The sequence below is a fragment of the Amblyomma americanum genome, chromosome 1 (assembly GCF_052857255.1).
Source record: "Amblyomma americanum isolate KBUSLIRL-KWMA chromosome 1, ASM5285725v1, whole genome shotgun sequence".
NCBI classification, from domain to species: Eukaryota; Metazoa; Arthropoda; class Arachnida; order Ixodida; family Ixodidae; genus Amblyomma; species Amblyomma americanum.
In genome coordinates this window covers 46,712,081-46,731,534 of record NC_135497.1, presented here as the reverse complement: position 1 = coordinate 46,731,534, position 19,454 = coordinate 46,712,081, and the positions used below count along the sequence as shown (strand labels likewise).

Genomic DNA, 19,454 nt, shown 5'->3' with positions numbered 1-19,454 from the left:
TATAAAGTCATACCCTCGTGTGACTGAGGAGAGCTTGTTTCGGCAGTCCAAAAGGTTGCAAGACGCGGGTACTTGCTGGTATCAGTGGCCGATAGACTTTTCAGAGAGAAATAAAGGAAAACTACGACCGAGCAAGAGCTAGATAAGACAACTGACAAAAGAAAATTTGCTGTGATTCCATATAAGCACAAGCTATCACGCAACCCGAGAAAAATTTGCAACAGGGTAAACATAAACGTTTCGTTTTCTGTCCCGAATAATTTGAGCGCCCTGTGCAGGAAAAACACTTCTGGCGCTTGCAAAATCATGACACCAAAAGCCGTTTGCAGGATGCGCAGAAGGCGTTGTGTACAAGGTGCCCTTGAGATGTGTAAAACTTTATATAGGGCAGACAGTAAGGGGCCTAAATGAGAGTTTAGAAGAGAATAATTACAACGTAGGAAACAAAAGAGCGGGCACTTAAGTATCCATTGTCTCACGTGCACGGACAAAAGCAAGAAAAGCAAGGAAAACTGTCGTTCCGTTTTTCACAAATTTAAAATAGTTTTTGAAAGCAAATGTCAAATTACGGGAGCGATCCTGGAGGTTTTACATATAGCACGAGCGGACGATGGTTGCGTAAGCGCTCCATCAATTTTGTTGTCCGGAAAAGAGATGTCATATCTTACATCGGGCACCTGGGTTGCCCGATAATATATGCCAGTCATCACTCGTTGTTAATGGTCTTGTAAGCATGCACAGGTCATTACCAAGAGTATAGAATTGTTTTCCTATGAAATAAAATCAGTTGCAAGCAAGGGATTTGTATGTTTCTTGTATTCTGTCGTCCTTGTCTTTTTGAGCGCTTTCAGTGTCAGAGTTCAAAGACACGTTATTGTCAGACTCTTATGCTCGCTTGCGTAGCGAGTTTTGTGGTAAGAAAGACGACAGGCCGAATACCGTAACGTTCTCAATCGGAACACAGTTCAAAAAGAGAATCAAATTTCCGCTCCTATTGGTCAGCCCTGTCCCTGATCGAGGCGTGGTCAGGGCCGACCAATAGGGGCAGGGCTTTCAGACTTTTGGTACAGACTTCATATTAACAGATGGACAGCGTTAAGCCATTCGGTCCTAGGTTTCAAGTAACACAGCCGTGCGACGGCACACTTCAAACACCGAAGCCAACCGATACACCCACACCCACATCGAAGCAACGGTTTGATGGCGTTCTCCTTCCTCTTGAGTGAAAAACCCCGAGTCAGCGCTTACGGAACAACTCGTGCGGCTGCATTTTATTTCTTTTCTTTTTCTGTCACTTGGAAGACAGTCTCTGAAGCAATCGCATAATGTGAAAGAAAGAGCGCAAGAAAAGACAAGGCATCCTCTTCTCCGCGGTTTGATGCACCTTGATGGGAAGGAGGAAGAGGAACAACTTTTTTTAAAAAGAGCAAAAGATCCTCAAGTGTGGCCTCCTAGTTGTCCAAGAGTCGACGGGCCTGCGCCTCACGGAGAGCTCCGTCCACTAGCAATGTTTGTTTGGCCAGCTGATTGAGCAGCCTGCAGAGCGGCCATCCATGAGGGGGATGGGTTGGTTATGGGGGGAACTGCCATGGGTTGGGGCATTCCCACAGGCACTGTATGACAGTGGCCTTGGCCGTTATACATATTTAGCAGATTGGGAGAGTCAAGGTGGGGTGATAACGATGAAGGAGGTAAAGTGAGACGTAGCAGTTTGTCTGCAGTTGCCGCCAGACCACACAGTATTTTGAATCTAGTGTACTGTAAGGCGGGGGGGGGGGGGGCGGCAGCAGCTATTTTTATAATGAGTGTAGATTCGGTGGTATGTGAGTAGAGCCCAAGAGGTTTCCTGCGTAGGTTTAGGTGTCCGATCTTCCGAGCCCAGAGCGATTGTTCTCGAGGCAGCGCCTGAACGCTCTGATTGTCGGGGATCGAGGCTTGCCCAGGTATCCACGTGAGGGTTATCTCTCGGGCAGGCGTGTGCCCTAATGTGAGAATGCGGGTGCTGTAGAGCGACATATTGTAATCAGTGACTGTTTGAACTCAATAAGGGTGATTAATGTCCGTGTTGAAGTTGAATGGTTGAATTTTTGCACCTGTGTAGCTCGGGATTCATATTCCTGGGTAGAGATTTGATGCGCAGGTGGACCTGGATGTCAGGAGGGATGATCTGATATTTCGGGGCAGTTTAGCAGGTGATGGGGGCCAAGTAAAAATTCCGTAGGAGGTGTTGGCCGGTTTCTGTACGGGTTAGTCAAAGCATCTGGTTGCTTCGTTGGGCTTCGGGTAGTTCCAAGTTTGTATTGCAAATGCCCGTTGCGAGTAAGCGATTTGTGCCAACGGATTATGGCAGACGGAGCTCTGAGGTAATCCCCTTTCTAATAAGAACATCAACTTTGTTTTGTTGCGATTTGGTGAGCAAGGAAGGTGATAAGGAAGGTGATAAGTCAGCGGCTGGTGGCGAGGGCGTCTGCCATATCAAGGGTTTCCCTCTCCGACACACCGTGGTTGCGTGTGGCCCCTCTGCAGATAAGGCCGCGATTTGTTTTGTTTGCTTGTCTAGAAGTTGTAGAGTGAAGGTTGCATCCAGCGGATCTTGTACATAGAAACCAAGAACCTTTGAATCTATTGACCGCTGGTTTGTGGTCGTCATACATACGAAGCTGTATGCGTAGATCTCGGGGAAGTGGTCAAATCATGAGCAGTTCTGATTTAAGCTGGGAGCACTTAAGGCCCATATCTTCAGGTTCGAAACAATTTCTTTGTCTTCTGTTTCCCCTATAGAGCCTTCAGTCGTCCATAGGGCGATGTTGTCGGCATATACTGCCGCGTGTAGGTCAGGTATGCTGGCGAGTTGTTGGGCCAGCGGGGCTAGAGTAGAGAACGCTTAGCGCACTGCCCATTACATGAAGGAGGCGCGGCAAACCATGGCGGCACATAAAGCATAAAAAGCGGCAATGGAATCAGAGCACGCTGCTTAATTAAAAAAAAAGCGGCTGTTGACAAAGGCTGCTCAAGCCGAGAAAGCAGACAGAGAGACGTTGTATGCTGCCTAGCTCGAAGAACAGAAGCGGGCAAGACTGCGGCACAGACAGCGACACAGCAAAAATCAAGACTTTCTCTGGACACGCTTGGAAACCTCGTTACATGTCAGTGAAGTTGTTTCTTCGGGCAATGCTAGCGTTCCTCTCTTGCTCTGGAGCTCTGGAAGGTTTTCAAGGTTATCATATTTTATGAAATATATGTCGTAGGTTTTCCTCTCGTTCTTCATAACTACTACCAAGTTTTTCAGACATGCGTCGTTTTATTCCAGCGCAAATCTATGTCAAAGCTTGCCATTCCCGTGGCCTGAGATCTGATGGTATTTACGGGAAACACAGCATTTTCGATGCCAAAAATATTCTCTGCACTTTAATGATCACTTCTCTCTTGACTAACAAAATTTTTAGGCTTGTACTAGGTCGTCTCAGGAATTTTATGGAAGGACTCATCGTTTGCATTCACTACTTCAGTCATTCAACGCGTGTAAAGAGTGTTACTCTAGTGAAACTTGTGATGCCATCGCTGCATCACACGATCCGTACCTTGCCGCGGACTGAGTCTAGGTTTTCGGTTTTCGCAGCTCCAAGCTATATTCGATCATTTTTATGAAAACCGGTTTGATATTGTGAAGAGTGGATACTCTGAGGACTGTGATGTTACTGCAATTTCAAAATGTCCGAGAAAATCCCGAAGCGCAATTGCAGAGGTTCTAGAATTCGACGAGTTTAAGAGCCTTTAAGATGCTTTACTTTACTTCGCATACTTTACATGCAAGTGAAGTATGCGAAGTCTTTTAGGGCTAGCATTTGAAATGGTGACGTAATCGCCGATTGAAATCGCGGAGGCCTTCAAGCTTCTACGCAGAGCAAAGCGCCAAGTGGAGTGTGTATGATGACGTCATGAACGGAACAGGCACATTTCCAGCAATATAAACGCTTGCGTTCAAGGAGGAAAACCAACGGCAACGAAGACAAAGCCCGCCAGGCATTGCTTGGCAGCATCCATGAAATGACGCACAGAAGGGTGTGGTTTACGGCAGTGGGAGTTTGAAATTTTACAGTCCGTGAAGTCACATCGATCATCTCGGCACTCCTCCGGTGCTGTGAAAAATAGCCTGAATTTTAATTCTCGTTTACGTCTCTATATTTAATTGCTAGGGCAAAAACGCTCGACATGCCTTACCTACAGCTTGTGTAGACTTGAATCATTTGAATATCGCGCAATACTCAAAGAGTGGTGCTTTTGACTTTTAATTAGGAATGTCCTGGGCCGTATTTTTTCACAATATATTCCTGATTTATCCTTGTGGATCACTGCGAATCGTCAATCCGTCATTCGATATCAGATCCCCCCGACAATGCTTCACACTACTTTTACTGTTTTAAACTAAGGTCACAGACTGTGGGTATTGCGTTAGTGACAGGTACAATGTAGTTATGAATCGCTAAAAAAGCTGCTGCAAAATACCTATATGTTTTCGGAGGCTGCTTTTACGCAGTGTTCGGGATCATAAATGCAAAGCTAAGAAGCCTCGTTAGACACAAGTCGTTGTACATTATGCCCCCATTCATTGCGCCTGTCGTTGTCAAACAGCAACGATCACAGAGTTACTGACCATGTGACAGGGGCAACCAAGCATTCGAGGAGGAGGCGTCCAGCAGCAGCAACCCTGATGGCTCACGAGGAAATCGTGCTCGCCAAGGAAGGAGGGCCGGAGCAGCGAGGTAAGCAAGGACTGCCACTGCCTTTGGCGCCACGCCGCCTGCATGAAACCCGCTGAGTTATGTTCCTTATCCGCCAACTTCGCAGCACTCGCGGATGTTTAGAGCATGCTTTCATTAGTTGCAGAAGAGGAATTGGTTCCCCACTTGCCCTCCCGACTCTGAATGCCACCTGATGTGTCTTTTCATTTTGTTTTGTTTTTCGTTTTTATCACGCGGATATCAGTGGCGAACGCCCTCCCCCTACTGCTTTCCCCAGTTGAAAAAAATAATAAAATAAACAAACAGGCCACAGAGCACGGGACGTGAGTGCTTACCTGCAGCTTCATCCACCTGGATTTAATTCAACAAGGCCGTGTTACTGATACTGCCAGATGACTAGCTACTCACGATTGCTGCTTTGTGGACCCACGTAATACGCTTGAGCAGCTTACGTCTGGTGCACAATGTGACAGGCACGGTGTCAGCTGTCAAGACGGTGTGATGTAAATGGCACCATGAGCGTAAAAGCCACCTCATAAAAAAATGACAACGCGCATGCGCCGATTTCGCGTGTTTGTCGGGTGGTGCACTGCAATTATAACAAAATCTCTCGATCATGCTTTTAACTGGTATACGAAACATTGAGGGCATTTCGCAGAATCGAGCAGTATTTGAAATGAGTCGAGTGCGAACTAAATGACAAAAAAAGTTTTACTGAACGGTTAAAGTATCATAATTAAACATGCACGGTGTGTCAAGCCATAATGGAAGGTTTTTGGGCGTCTGGATAGTTCCTTCCACACGAGCCTACAAAAAAGCACCGTGAACTCAGGCCTCGTTTCGTTTCACTGGAAAAAAACGGCCAAACACACATAATTGAGAAAGAGAAGAAAAAATCGCAAATAGATAGATTAACCACAAAACGGCAGGTGTCGCAGAGAAATTTCTAGTTATGTAAACATTTTACACTTCCTCGTTTCATGACGGTCATTAGCGCAAACATCTAAGGACGTTTGGAACACCAGGGTAAATGTTATTGACAAACTACATCCTTGATTAAGCTGCTGACTTGCTAACTGTTTATTTCAAGGAAGCTAATTAACTTGTAGTAAGCTTACAGAACGAGAGATTTGGCAATTTCAGTTTTTGTTCACGGTTTGGTGCGGCGCAGTTCACCGTGTCAGCCTGATGGAGGGAGTCATTTGGCCTCTCGGCAAGGGAAGAAAGAGGACTGCTGGCGCTGCGGGGTAGTTCCTTGTTCGCGACAGAAGGGAGCGTTCGGTGTTTTCTTCGCAGGAGCAAGGGTGGAACAACTTATAAAAACCAGCATTATTTATTTTCAATTTAGCCCCCGACAATTCAGTGCACTTCGCACTCTTTGGCTGCAGTAAATTCATCCCATTGAAAAAAAAGGCTTTTGTCTGCTCTTCAAACATCGCCGTCATTGTGCGCTTGACATCTTCATCGCTTGAACATAGTTGGCCCCGCCAGTGGTTCCAGGAAGCCAATAATAAAAGACCTTGAATGCAGGGTCGGTGATTTAGCTGCTCTCATCCCCATTGCCCCTTGGTAGCGAGCTTTTGCTTTTTCAGTGGCGCGTCGTCATTAAGAAGCAGCTCGCCCGCTCAGAGCTTTCATGGCCTCATCTCTTTGATGGCCTCTCCCAAGGCAGCGACTGTATAGGCCCTTCGTGTTACAATAGTCGTCTGTGGTATGGATTTTAAAAGCATAAATTCAGTATTGCCCCTGAAAGTTGTCATGAGTTATCCAGCAGACTGTTCAGCCCTAGGCGTTTTAGGAGTAGAGGAAGCCTCGTGCTTCCACAGCATCGACTACATTTTAGACTCAGGGTCTTCGTGGCACATCAGAGCCTCGTCCACTGTCACCAAACGTTGAAAAATGACGCAGTGCATGAATGAATGAATAGCCATTTCCATGGGAAGCTCCTTTAGAAGGCCATTTATTGAATACCTCGTTGTTATGAAGTGAAATTCTCCTGCAACGGGGTACAGCAAACCACCGACAAACTTTACTGGCCATTTCGCGCGGACTAAGCCGATTTGTAACGGCTCCGAACGGTGCCATGGTCGCATGAATAAAGCACCGTGACGGTGCGCTTGGAGTTTTCAAGGTATCAATATCCCGGTGATCTAAGGGCCAGCGGCGAAAGTGGCAAGCGTTTAACAGTTTCCATTGACCGCAAGGCAGCCATCGTCTGAGCTTTCGGTCTGGCGTTCCCATTCTCCAGAAGACAACGCCGTCATGCGAAGAAGTGCTGTGGCCGGCGTACCTGCGAGCTGTGCGGAAGAAGCTCGCCGAGATGTAATCCCGACATCGCCGCCGCGTGCCATTTTTTAATGCCGCCTGTATCGTCTCCTGCACCTAGGCAACGGAGTTTAATACCCCTGTCACACGGGCACTTTCGATCCTCATTGAGTCAATGCTCATCGAACTCAATGCAGATCGACGGTTGTCACACGGCCACTTTCAAGCGCAATCGAGCTCGATCCCGCTTGACTCGATGCCGATTCCTCAAGAGTGCATGAGGTTCCAAGCACAATCGAGAACACTCTCGCTCTCATAAAGCTATAAAAATAAACACGAATTAACAAAACCAAACCACAATTGTTGTTGTTGTAATTGATTAAAATGTAACAGCACATTTTTCAGGTACTATGCCTGCTTATATGCAAACATTTGAAAACAATCTCTACACCATGCTCCAAGCTTCGCCGTCAGTGTAAACAAAGATGGCGTCCTCCTGCTCGTCGGCGCGGAAACTGTGGAGCGAGCGCGAGACAGCCGCTCTCATCGACTGCTGGCAGGACCGCCTAAATAATTTGCGGTGCCAGAAGAGAAACGCCGCAGACTATGCAGAAATCGCGGAGGCGTTGCGGGCCCTCGGGTTGCATCGCACAGCAGCAGAGGTGCGCCACAAAAACCTGGCGCAGATACGCAATGTACCGATTTGGCTACGGATTTGGCTGCCGCTGCCCCCGACTGCACAGTGTTGCCGGACATAGCCATGTTATGGCTGTCGGCGGAACATTTGGCGCCACCTAACACACATGAGAGAAACTTCTCAATGAGCATTGAAAATGCCCATGTAGCACCGGATGTTTCGAGCGTACTCGAAAATCTCGATGCAGATCGAGCTCAATGAGGATCGAAAGTGCCCGTGTGGCAGGGGTATTACATTGTGAACAGGTCGCATCTGTCGTCTACGATATATTGCCACCAAGTTCCATTTCCTAGGCTCATTCAAGCGCTGCGACGCCAAAAGCAGTGAGTGGCACGCCCTGCCTATCAGGAAGTGCCTTTCTCCGGGCGATCCTGGCGGCCTCTCGTCTCCTCGGCCTCACCGCCGTGGTCGTCCGTGTCGCCGCTTCGCTCTGGTCCTTTATAACGCTTTCCGCCTCTCTCCATCCTCAAGCTGCATAACGCCGACAACAGGTTTGCAGCGATGGCCGCGAGGGAGCAGTTTGATCATACCTTGCAGCTATTCTGTCTCCAGTTCATCGTTATTTTACCCTCATATTTAACGTACGTGGAACACTGTTCCCCACAGAACTATAGAACATCAACTAAAACTTTGTTCCGCGTATTTTGTTTGTGAGCATGATTCCGCCTATTCAAGTAGAATGTGTTTAAACTTTCACCTAGGATTTGTTACTCAAGTCCCCCCCTCCTTTTAACAGTGGTGCGTAGAAACTGACCTGAAAATAATTTTCTTTCTGTCTTCATGCAGCCGTTGACTGCAATGAAGCCTGTTCCGGAGAGAGGGCAACTGCCTCTTCGCAGTTGTCGCTGCACAGATGTGCAGACACCCTATACGCGTGCTAGTATGACGCGCTACAGTACTCCGTATACCATGCAGGGGAGCCCGGCCAGGACGAGAGGCGCCGGCAGAGACCCGTGCTGAGCCGGCAGGTGGGGCTATAGACTTGCTGAAGGGAGCCGCTGCTCCAGACGCATCTCGCGGCCTCCCCGCGTGCAGGGCAGAGGGCCGCAGGGGCCGGTAAGCACGTCTTGCCACTCAAGGCATCTGCATGACACGCGCTGGGCGCTGCTCCTTTCTGGGCGAAAAACGGCTACTTTTTTTCATCAGCGTTTCATTTCACTTCCCTCTTCAAATATTGTTGTGTTCAAAGCATGACACCGAATACTAAAGAAAAGCAGAAGCGAGACGAAAGTCTTAAAAGTATCCTTCACGCGCCAGACTTCAACCGGCCTTATATTTTGCGCTGTAGTGGAAGCCACAGTGTTAGAATTATTGTGGTGGAATGATTCGGAATAGTGTCGAGGGCCTGCGCATTTTACACGCATTTAGAATTTCTCTGGAAAGACATCCTTTTCTTTCACTAGAAAAAATTAAATACCTTCGCAAATATATCTGCGAAACATGTAAGCACATTTTGCAACTATACAAGGCTTTCGACGATATAAAGCACCGCGAAGAGTTTTGTGCCGATCGCAGCCGCCTTGCATGCGCAGCTATGCGGATAAACCAGCGCTCGTGCTGTCGTTTGCTTCCGTCGTCCTTGTCTTATTTGCGCTATTTTTAGAATGACTACATACCAACTCACCCAGTCTTCTACTTAAAGCTTGAAGTTCGGCGGCAAATACCTCGGCGTGCTAGAATTGTAGCGAATGCAAAAGTACAATACCAGCGCGTCTATGCTTTTGATATCAACTTGCTTGCTTGCCATATACAGTACCTAAAATGCTTGTCAACTGATTTTAGTCAATCACGCGATCGACCAAAATTATTCTCTCACTTATTTTCTCTACGTGGATACCTGACTTACGTACAACAACAGCTTTAGTGTACCGCTCAACGTTCCTTCCTGAAAGCCCGATTTTGAACGCCCCCTATAAGACTGCTTTGAAGGATATAACAAGACATCTACGTATTGATTAATACTGCCGTGTAAAAAAAGGCTGCAATGTGAAAAATTATGCACTTATCGTTGTTTTCTGCGCGTTCTTCGGATTCTGTGCTTCTCAAGTCAGGTACCTGGATTCTTCGCTGTTCGCTCATTGTGGAGCGAGGTTTCATATTTCTGTGCTACATCAGGACAGCTACGAACAGGACGATGTTTGGCATGCTTGCTTGGAAGACATTCAGAAAAAAAAAAGAAGTTGTCAGTATCCAGTGTTTGAAATGGCCGAGCTGAGCACAGTACAGCTCGCAACCAGCAGGAGAGACGAGAGGAGCGCAAATAATAAAAGGGAATGATCAGCGCAAGGAAAGACAGTAGTCCATTATGCTTTATCTCATAGCAACATCTCCGACCAGCGCCTATTCTTTAGTGCTTACAGTTGCAACGATCGTTTCGGAGGATGGCCTATAGTTTTCGTTACTTGTTCAGCCGCCGCGTTGGCTGTTTGGTTATGGCGCTCGGCTGCTGGCCCGAAAAACGCGGATTCGAACACGTCCGCGGCGGTCGAATTTCGTTGGAGGCAGAATTATAGTGACCCGTGTGCTGTGCGATGTCAGTGCACGTTAAAGAAATCCAGGTGGTCGAAATTCCCGGAGCCTTTCACTACGGCGTCTCTCATGACCTGAGTCGCTTTGGGACGTTAAACCCCATAAACCATAAGCCATAAACCGTTCATTGTTCATTCGCTCTCATTGTGGAATCTTTGTCTTGTACCAAAACCACGCTTTGAAACATCGCTGCGAGACATTTTCGTTGTCCCGGCAGCCGAACTGGCTGTTGTGCTTTGAAGTTACAGGAAACAATTGGTTGTTTTAGCAAACTGACATATCTGACACTTAGTCGTCGCGGCGCAAAACTTAGCAGCATATACAGCGCCCTGCATAGCTATATCCGTGCGTGAACGTCATGCAGACCACGCGGGCGGCACGCTCAACCTGGCGCCACAATCGGCGATGGTGGAGGCGACAAGGGGGCCACAGAGGCGCAGAGTGGTGAAGGCCACATGGCAAAGCCTGGTCGCGGCCGCCAGCGCCGCCGGCCTCGGAATGGCAGCCGCTAACATTCCTCGAAGATTGTGACCGCGCCCAAGTTCCCCGGTATGCATCTGGAGCTGCTCCTATATTTTTCTGACTGCCTCGAATGGACGCAGACCTCTCCTGCAGTAGTGGAAGTGATGTTTCATATGTTTTTGCTGTGCTGAATCACATCGTCTATTTTTATAAACCAGTTAAAACTTAGGATATGGGCTTTGTAATTACTAGTATAGCTCTATACCGAAAAATTACAAAAAATCACTTTCATCCGTAAATCTTCAAGATAAAAACAAAACTATACTTTCTTTCCTTTCATTACACTGAAGAAATGAGAAGCCTGATGTAAAAGCCGCAAACAAATGACTTGGCATTCCATACATTCTGTCGACATAGCCGCAGCTTAGGCTAGCGGCACAAAATCATGTGATTACAAGTTAAAAAGAAAGCCAAATCAAAACGCAAGTAATACACAAGTTGTGACCAAGGCGGCGCAAACAAGATAGACAAAAAGTTTTACACTGTGAACCAATTCTAAGTACAAAAATAAAAATAAGAAGTGTAATGCAAAATCTATATATCTTTAAATGTGAGCGGCAATTCACATAACTTTTACCGGCAATAGCTTTACCGACGCTACAAAATAAAAAGTGTAGGAGGGTTCTAGGTTGATTTCTTTTACTACCTTGCGTTTTCGCACCTGTATGAGAACCTCAGCACAAGCGCTTTTTCCTTTCGCCTCAATTGAGAACTTAAAAAGTTAAGACTGGTAAAATCTGGATCAAAATTTTTAATAAATTCGTAAATGCATCTTGTGACTGAAAAATTCTATATTGTTGTACGAACCTTTTCACACTGCAGTGTCGAAACCGCATTCTTGAATTCCTGGTACCCGGTAAAGATATTCCTTGCTTTGTGAACAGCACCCGTTTTTGGATAATGAAAACACAGCATGTGTGTGTGCGCGCGCTTACGGGTGCGTTTCGAATCTAATTGCCGACTGCAGTCAACTGAGTATTACCCGAAAACGAAGCTATCGAGCCATCCTTAACTATTATGCCTAACATGGACTGCTCCTCTTCAGTTTCATCGACACCCATGCTTCCAGTGCTATCCCCAGATCTCGGCGTGGAAATTGCCACGGCTCGCCTGGAAATGCCGCGGTGTTTGTATAAAATTACGGTGCGAAGCTACAATCAATCGGTTGATAGTCAGCGCTCGTGTCGTCGTGCTGCTCGCTTACTTACGTTGGTGTCTTTAAGCGCCGCGCTTATTTTCATCACAGACCTCCCCCCCCCCCCCCCCCCCCCCATCCCGGAAAAGAAATTATCGTAACTGACAAGGATGACGCCTGTTTTTCTTTCGTGTTTAGTGTTTTTTGCGCTTTAAGAAAGCGGAAGACCTCATGTCATAGGCTCCGTTTTAACGCGAGAGTTTTAAATACCCAATTACGCGCATAATCCGGCGTGGGCGTCGCTGGCCTTTTCGGTATATTGTGGTCCCGTTGTGAGTAAAAAATAATGACCATGGCTCTGGCAGGTGGTCCCCAGAGAGCAACCTTGGAGGCAGGTGGGCCACCAAAGTCACGTGACCTTGCAGCGTCCTCACAACCTGCCCGCCTTAGCAGATGGCACCTAAATTAATTATTGGTCGCTCGGAAAGAGCAACGTGAGCCGCACACGCCCACCTTTGGGAGCACCTGGGCAGTGGCGCATCGCTCAACCGCTGCGCCACTGCGCCAGGAAGAGTATGAGGACTCCTAGGGATCTATGAATGTTCTGTCTTGTAGTTATAAGGAATTTTTTTTCGCACAAAAATCTGAGTTTATCATAAGTACCAGTAATGTTTATTTGTGTCTTGTATTCGTTATCTGAGCCTGCTTTTTTTCTGTTTAAATCTTCGTTTGAGGGCATTTGCTAATCATTTGCAATGACTGCTCCCTTTGCGTTCTGTCATTTGTAGTCATCCTTCCAGTTTGTGTATGTGTGTCCAGAGCGAGTGTCTTTATGATCTACACAAGTTTACCAACTCATGATTCTGGTGATTAGCTGCATGCTGTTTTGCCCGGTCTGTCTTCCAGCCTAAACGGATTAAGACATGGACTCCCTCGACTAGACTTCCTAGAGAACAATCGTGAAGGCGGATGAGACCTGGGGAAAAAAACGCTGCTACAAGGAGTGTCGTTCCCGGAAGCAGCGGCGGAAGCAGAGGCGGAAGCAGCGGCAGAAGCAGCAGCGGGAGCAGCGGCGTCAATGGTGGTGCCAGTTCGCCGAGTAGTCCCTTGGGTCTATGTGATTCTTTCAATGGTCACGATGGGAATATTAATTGACAGACGGCTGGAACCTCGACACAGTTCCAGCGTTTCGGACAACAGGCGGGGGAATGCGGGGTTGTTCATCTACCTGCTGGGACGCGGCTTGTTATTCCTTTCCCACGGAAGGACTCACATAGCAGCCGTGGTGGCATCGATGTAACAGTGCTCGAGGTCTGTCCTCCCCTTTCCATCGACGAGCTGTGAGATCATCAGCATCGCCAGCTGCCGTGGGCGGTACCACCAGTGTGTTCATCTGCTCGTTTGACTGCACATAATTCTCCGAACTGTATTCCCCAGTGAGGGATCTGGGGAATACGAAGGCTATTTATCGGGCTTGCTGGTTCGTCGGTATCGGAGACTCCCGTCTGCTAAGAAACTCCCTTTTACTTAGAGGCATTCTCGGTTGCTCTTACGTATACATAACCACGTCACAAACACGTCTCCGACTTCCTCTTCCCTTCTCCGGGCCAACCACGCTACCCTGCACCCCAACAACTGCTGGCAGTGGTGGGATAGGAGCTGAGTCCCAACAATGCTGCCTTCACTGTCTATTGACCTGTCAGCACATAGAAAGATAATTGTCGTGGTTATCCGAACAACTGATCGAAATGTTATAGAAGTATTTCCAATTATTCTGTTTATGCTTCATGTTGCAATGCACCCTTGAGGCTCCTGTTCGCCTAGACCACTAAAATTTGCAGAACCTGTGAAATTGACAGCGATTTAGAGATAGCCGTCGATTAGCTAACCGAGTTCTGCCATCTGAATATGAAAGAGGATGCTTAAAGGGTGCCGGAAGTAAGGCATCAGAATAATGCCTAACGTAGAGTACCTCTCAGTCGTTCGTGCCAGCACAGACGCCTGCGCCACTCCATAACTAAAAAATGACACTACTGAATTTCTAAATCAGCAGAGTTTTCCGGGCGGAGTTGCGTTAGCCTTTTGCGCGGAGATTTTCTAAGCGAAACCGGCGACAAAAGCGAAGGCAGTCACGCCTCCTGCGTGAAAAAGGAATGAGTTAGTGGCACGTCAGTCCTGGCGACGCTCGAATCTTTGTTTTGCGGCCGCCTTGGCCACGGCTGACGTCAAAAGTAACGAAATGTACCACGCCGGACGTACTGACCAGCAGGCGCCATTGGGAGGCCGAGTTTTCTTTGGTGTATTGCAGTGCAACCAAGGTAAGCGGCTAAGCGGTGCTATGCGACAGGAGTCTGGTGCAGCCGTGGCGTGCACGTCTTCGTGATGTCTCCCATCGACATTCATCGCGTCTCGGTTGGGCTAAGCTCCAGTCGCGAGTAAAAAATGAATAGCCCAATAACGTCACCAAAGCGGAGAAACTCGCATCGTGCGGTTGGCTGGGCGCCGTGCTTTGCGAACACACCTGTCACTTTTGTTAACGCCGTGTTCCTAACCGCAGCGCTGAGCGTTGCTTTCTGCCGATCCTGTGGCACGTCATTATATAGGCTAATATTTTTTTCTCGCCACTGTTCCTGTGGTCGAGAAAGGGATGGGCTCGTGTTGCAACTGCCACTGTTACCGTGCGCAGCACACTCTCTATTCATGAGTCCTTAACTCCACAATCTGCCAGGCCAGCCGTCGCCAGCGTCCGCTGTGCTCCGTATGTGCTGGCTACAAGAAGAGAACAATGTACTTCAAAGTTACTCACAAATCATTAAGCTTTTGCCAAAAGGGTTTGTGGTTTATGCTGGTTTAACGTCCCAAAGCAACAACAGGCTAGGAGAGGACGCCGTAGTGAAGGGATACAGAAATTTCGGCCGCCTGGGGTTCATTAACGTGCACTGACGTCGCACAGTATTCGGGCCTATAGAATTTTGCCTCCATCGAAATGAGACCGCCGCGGCCGGGATTGAACCCGTGTCATTCGAGTCAGCAGCCGAGCACCATAACCACTGAGCCACGGCAACGGCCTTCTCCATAAAGGAAATACACAGAACGCAACAAGTCCTAATTCGCTCTTAAGCAATGAAGTACTATCATAAAGTTTTCCATGATTCATGTGTGCTATCCACTCTATACTAATGCCAGAAACGTCCTCCATTACTGACTGCAAAATTCGCTTGACCACATGCGCTGAAATGCTTGCGCAGGTGGTAGTGTTCTAACCATGTGGTTCGCGATGGTTTCGGGTTCTTTACACTTCGTTGCTGTTTTTATCACAAAGAAGAAACCTTGTGCATTTAGATAGGCGACTTTAGAGGCATGGAACCACCGCACTATGTCCAGCGGCCAGTAAGGTTGGTGTCCAGGAACTGCTTTTCCGTGGCGAGAAGTGCGCTGCCGCTAGACTCAGATTCCTCGCAGCGCACATAGTGGGACATAGTTGACGTGTACTCACTGACAACTTCAGTGACTGCGCTTCATGTTCTCTGCTGGCTGTCCCACTAGTATTTCCGAGAATACGTGGAACGCAGTCAATCAACTACCACCCACGTTTGTTATGCTACCGGCGATACAATGGGAAGGGGTATGGGGGCAGTGCTGGTTCATGTAGGCTGTGGGATGTCACTGCGCGTTGAAGATCCCCAGGTGGTGAGAATTAATCCGGAGACCACCACTGCGGCACCTCTTTCTCCCTTTCTTCTTTCACTCCCTCCTTTATTCCATCCTTTACGGCGCGGTTCGGGTGTCTACCCATGGAATTATGTCAGACGGTTACTGCGTCATTTCCTTCCCTCAAAACCAATGTCAAACTGGGCTGCCCTAATGTGACCCCGCGTCACGCGTTCTTTTCGCCGTCTGCAAGCCTAGCGGCGGCGGAGGCGGAGGCGGAAGGATTCGTCTGCTTGTCGTCTGCTTTTGCTGTACAAGTTCGTTTTTTTTTGGCTATGCTCGTAGATAATGCGATGTAACATTAGAATGAACAGGTCAAAAACTGAAAAGTTTCGGAGTAGTTTTCACGGTCATGCACCACGCTATATTTGACTAAAAACCAGGGCAGCAGAAGTTAAAAATAACACCCCTGAAGGTAATTTGAAACGGCATTGTTTGCTTTTATATTCACTTTTTCAAGTTTTGGCTTTTCAATATGGCTGAGGAAAAATTTAGTCTAATCGGCTCAATCAAGGGCTCAGCGTTGAAACGAAGTTCTATCATAGTCCCACGCGCATGGAACGCACTATAATCTGCTGCAACACACCGCGAGAACCACACTGAAAAAAGCTGTGAGTATTAGGCCTAAGCGGGTGCTGTAACAGGGTGGCGACACTAATAAAGGGAGGTAAGGTATGGTTAGAGCACTGAAGGCTTCACAAGAGCGGTTCATTTATGTAGCTTACTGTAGCAGAAAACGGCGACAAGCCGATATCTTGTACCGCGGCAGGTGCCCCATGAAGGAGCAGAAGTGAGCAGAGATCCAGCGACGATGCTACCCAAGGGGTCCTCACTCGCCGCCATTATCAGACGACCGACCAGAAGCAGACGAGACGCTAGGTGGCGGGGCGGATGGTGCAAGGTGACTTGCTGCGCACTGAGATCAAGAAGATTCATTTAAAAGTGGGAGTTGCAGAACCTTCCTTTATGCCCTATTATTCAGTGCAAGGAGTCAAATAGGTCGTTTAGCACATTTTTACTCCATATTGATGGTATAAATATTTACACATCTAGAGTTTAAAGGGTGACGCCAGCTATTTAAACTCCCATTTGGGTTTATTGTTTACAGTGTAGAGCTTGAAATCCGCGATGAACGTATTAGGCGAACCACAATTTCCAGCTCATCTGAAAATGCGGCTTTCGTCGTAAAATTGTATAAATCTTGCCACATAGGACGTAGAACATCTTTCATACATCAAATATAGCGTCTATTTTAGTTTTCATGCCTGTGACACACAAAAAATAAAAACAAAGGACCAACAAGGTTGATTAGAAAACCAACTCACATTCAAAGATTTTTTGACTCGAACCCGGTGGAGCTCGTTTGAACCGGTTCTCGAACCTGTTCGAATCGGAACCACATGCCGCTTTGGAGCCCGAGACGCGTGAACCCGAACCTGAACCGAACGCGACAAAATTCCAGTTCGACGCCCTGGTTTAGAGTGTACGCACACATGGCACGTGTCAATAGTGATGACAGCGTATCCGGAGGCGATTCATATTCTTGCGCAAGTTATCAATGCCTTTTAAGATTACCCACTTGTACAGTCGTTCACACACTTGACTAGAGCACTCGGACGGCTGTACCGGTATTTGTGGCACTTGTGTCATTGACGAGTGTTTCATATGGCTCGAAACCTAGCCTTGTCTTGCATGTGCATTCCCATGGATCGTGCTTATTAACTCCCCATGTCTCTGAAAGCTGAATCCCGCCTACCCGGCAGCGGCAGTCGTCATAAATGCGCAACAGAGCGCGCTATTCGAGCGCTCTAGACAAGTGTACGGACGACTGAACGAGAGTTCTTCAAACCGTTGAAACGCTGGCCGCTTGGATTCACGTCAGTGCACCTCCTTAAGAACTACAGCTAATGTTTACTGCATTCGAATCGGAGTGAAAGCACATATTTGTGCTGCGTAGAAGACGACGGTGAGCAGGCAGTGCCGCGGGACAGAGCAGATGAAAATGATTTAGACGGCGCTGTTCAATGCACAGCGCGACAGTGTGGTGCAGTTTAACAAGAGGCGCGTTGGCTGCGGCGATAGCCTAGTGCAAAGACTGCAGACAGTGATATCGGATATTGTTGACTCTATCAGACATGTGGAATAAAAGGACGCTCGAATTTTTCCAACATTCACAAAGCACGCAGTGTACTTTCTCGAAAGCTGCGATGACATTAATGGGCGAGTGGCCATGCTTCAGATTGATCTCGAGAAAGCATTTGATTGTGTTTCTCATGAAATCTTGTTTTTCGTTTTAGACCATGTGAACGTCGGTTCAGTTATCCGTGAAGATGTAGCCCTGGCGTATCAAAACTGCACGACAAGATTGGTCGTTAACAAGAATTTTGGGCCCCCATTAGCTTGCAGCGTTCGATGCGTCAGGGCTGCCCCCTCAGCCCTCTCTTATTTTGCATTTATATCAAAACGCTGTGTATGAAAATAATAGAAAGCGATAGTATTAATGGCTTTAGGTTACAAGCTGCTGAAGTTAAGCTGCTGGCTTATGCTGACGACGTTGCTGTATTCACGGTTGATCAGGGGAGCATAAGCGAAGCTATCGGCTGTGTACGCGAGTTCAGCGAGGTCACCGGTAGCGGGGTTAATTGGTCCAAATGCCTCGGACTCTGGTATGGATGGTGGCCATCCCACCCGGACCATTTCGCCAACGTACCGTGGGCGATGACTCCGGGCAAGTATTTGGACGTTCCGCTCGATGCTTATCGTGAAAGGGAGGAGTACTGGAAACAGCAAATGAAAGAAGCACGTGACAGAGCTGAAAAATGGAAAGGCACCAATCTTTCAATTTTCGCCAGAACTACAGTCTGCAGCCCTTTTTTTTATTGGCAAGCTCTGGTATGTCATGCAGGTTTTGCATTGCTCTCGGGTGGACATTCAAAAGCTACACCGGATTTTTGCCGTCTTTATATGGGCTTCCGAATGGGCACGTTGCAGCCGAACGAACCTGTTCCGGCGGGCAAAAGACAGGGGCCTCGGGCTAGGGCACCTCTTTTTAAGGCAGCTGGTGAACCGTATTTTTTCGCGACGTCACAAACCCGTTCTTGCGCACCGTGTGCCAAGTGAGACTGCGGCGATTGATGCCGGAGTTTTTGTATCCACAGAAGAGCTCTCGGGTGGTATTTTTGGCTACTACAAAGATTGTAGCAAGTGTTAGGTTTCTTTCTGCACGTTTTTCCTGCGATTATTTGTACAAAACTAAAAGAAAAAAAGTTTTGATGTGGTTTTATGGGGGTTTAACGTACCAAAGCGACTCATGCTATGAGAGACGCCGTAGTGAAGGCCTCCGGAAAGTTCGACCACCTGGGGTTCTTTAACGTGCACTGACATCGCATAGTAGACGGGCCTCTAGAATTTCGCCTCCATCAAAATCGGCGAACGCGGCCGGGCTCGAACCAGCGTCTTTCGGGCCGGCAGCCGAGCGCCATAACCACTCAGCCACCGTGGCGGCTAAAGGAAAAAAGTTGGACCATGATCTTTGTGATAATGGTTTTCCAGAGCCCATGTACAGGGATTTGTACAGTGGGGGCCCGGGAGGTGATGCTTAAAAAGGGTGAAGAAAATGCAGGTGCCACCAAAATAAAGACATTGTTCTTCAAGTTGCACACCGGCACGCAACCAGTTAAAAGGTTTTAGAGGGAAAGGTTTTCTTTTTATCGTGGGGATCAAACTGCTTAATTCGTAAACAGCCCGAAACGATGGGCCATGTTTTTTTTTTTGCATTGCTAGGAAGGGGTTTATTTTTGGGATGTGTTAAAAAGGACAATAAAGAAAGAGCTACCACTTTACGCGCGTTGAA

General features: G+C 47.7%; 1 long non-coding RNA gene across 1 annotated transcript in view; it reads right to left on the bottom strand.

Annotated features, from left to right (window-relative positions):
- The window catches only part of LOC144132600 (uncharacterized), a 41,962-nt gene that overhangs the window by 17,682 nt on the left and 4,826 nt on the right, over window positions 1-19,454 (bottom strand). Inside the window, exon 3 of the long non-coding RNA XR_013314875.1 lies at window positions 4,655-4,801. This is a non-coding gene — a long non-coding RNA (uncharacterized LOC144132600). The remainder of the gene's footprint in view (window positions 1-4,654; window positions 4,802-19,454) is intronic.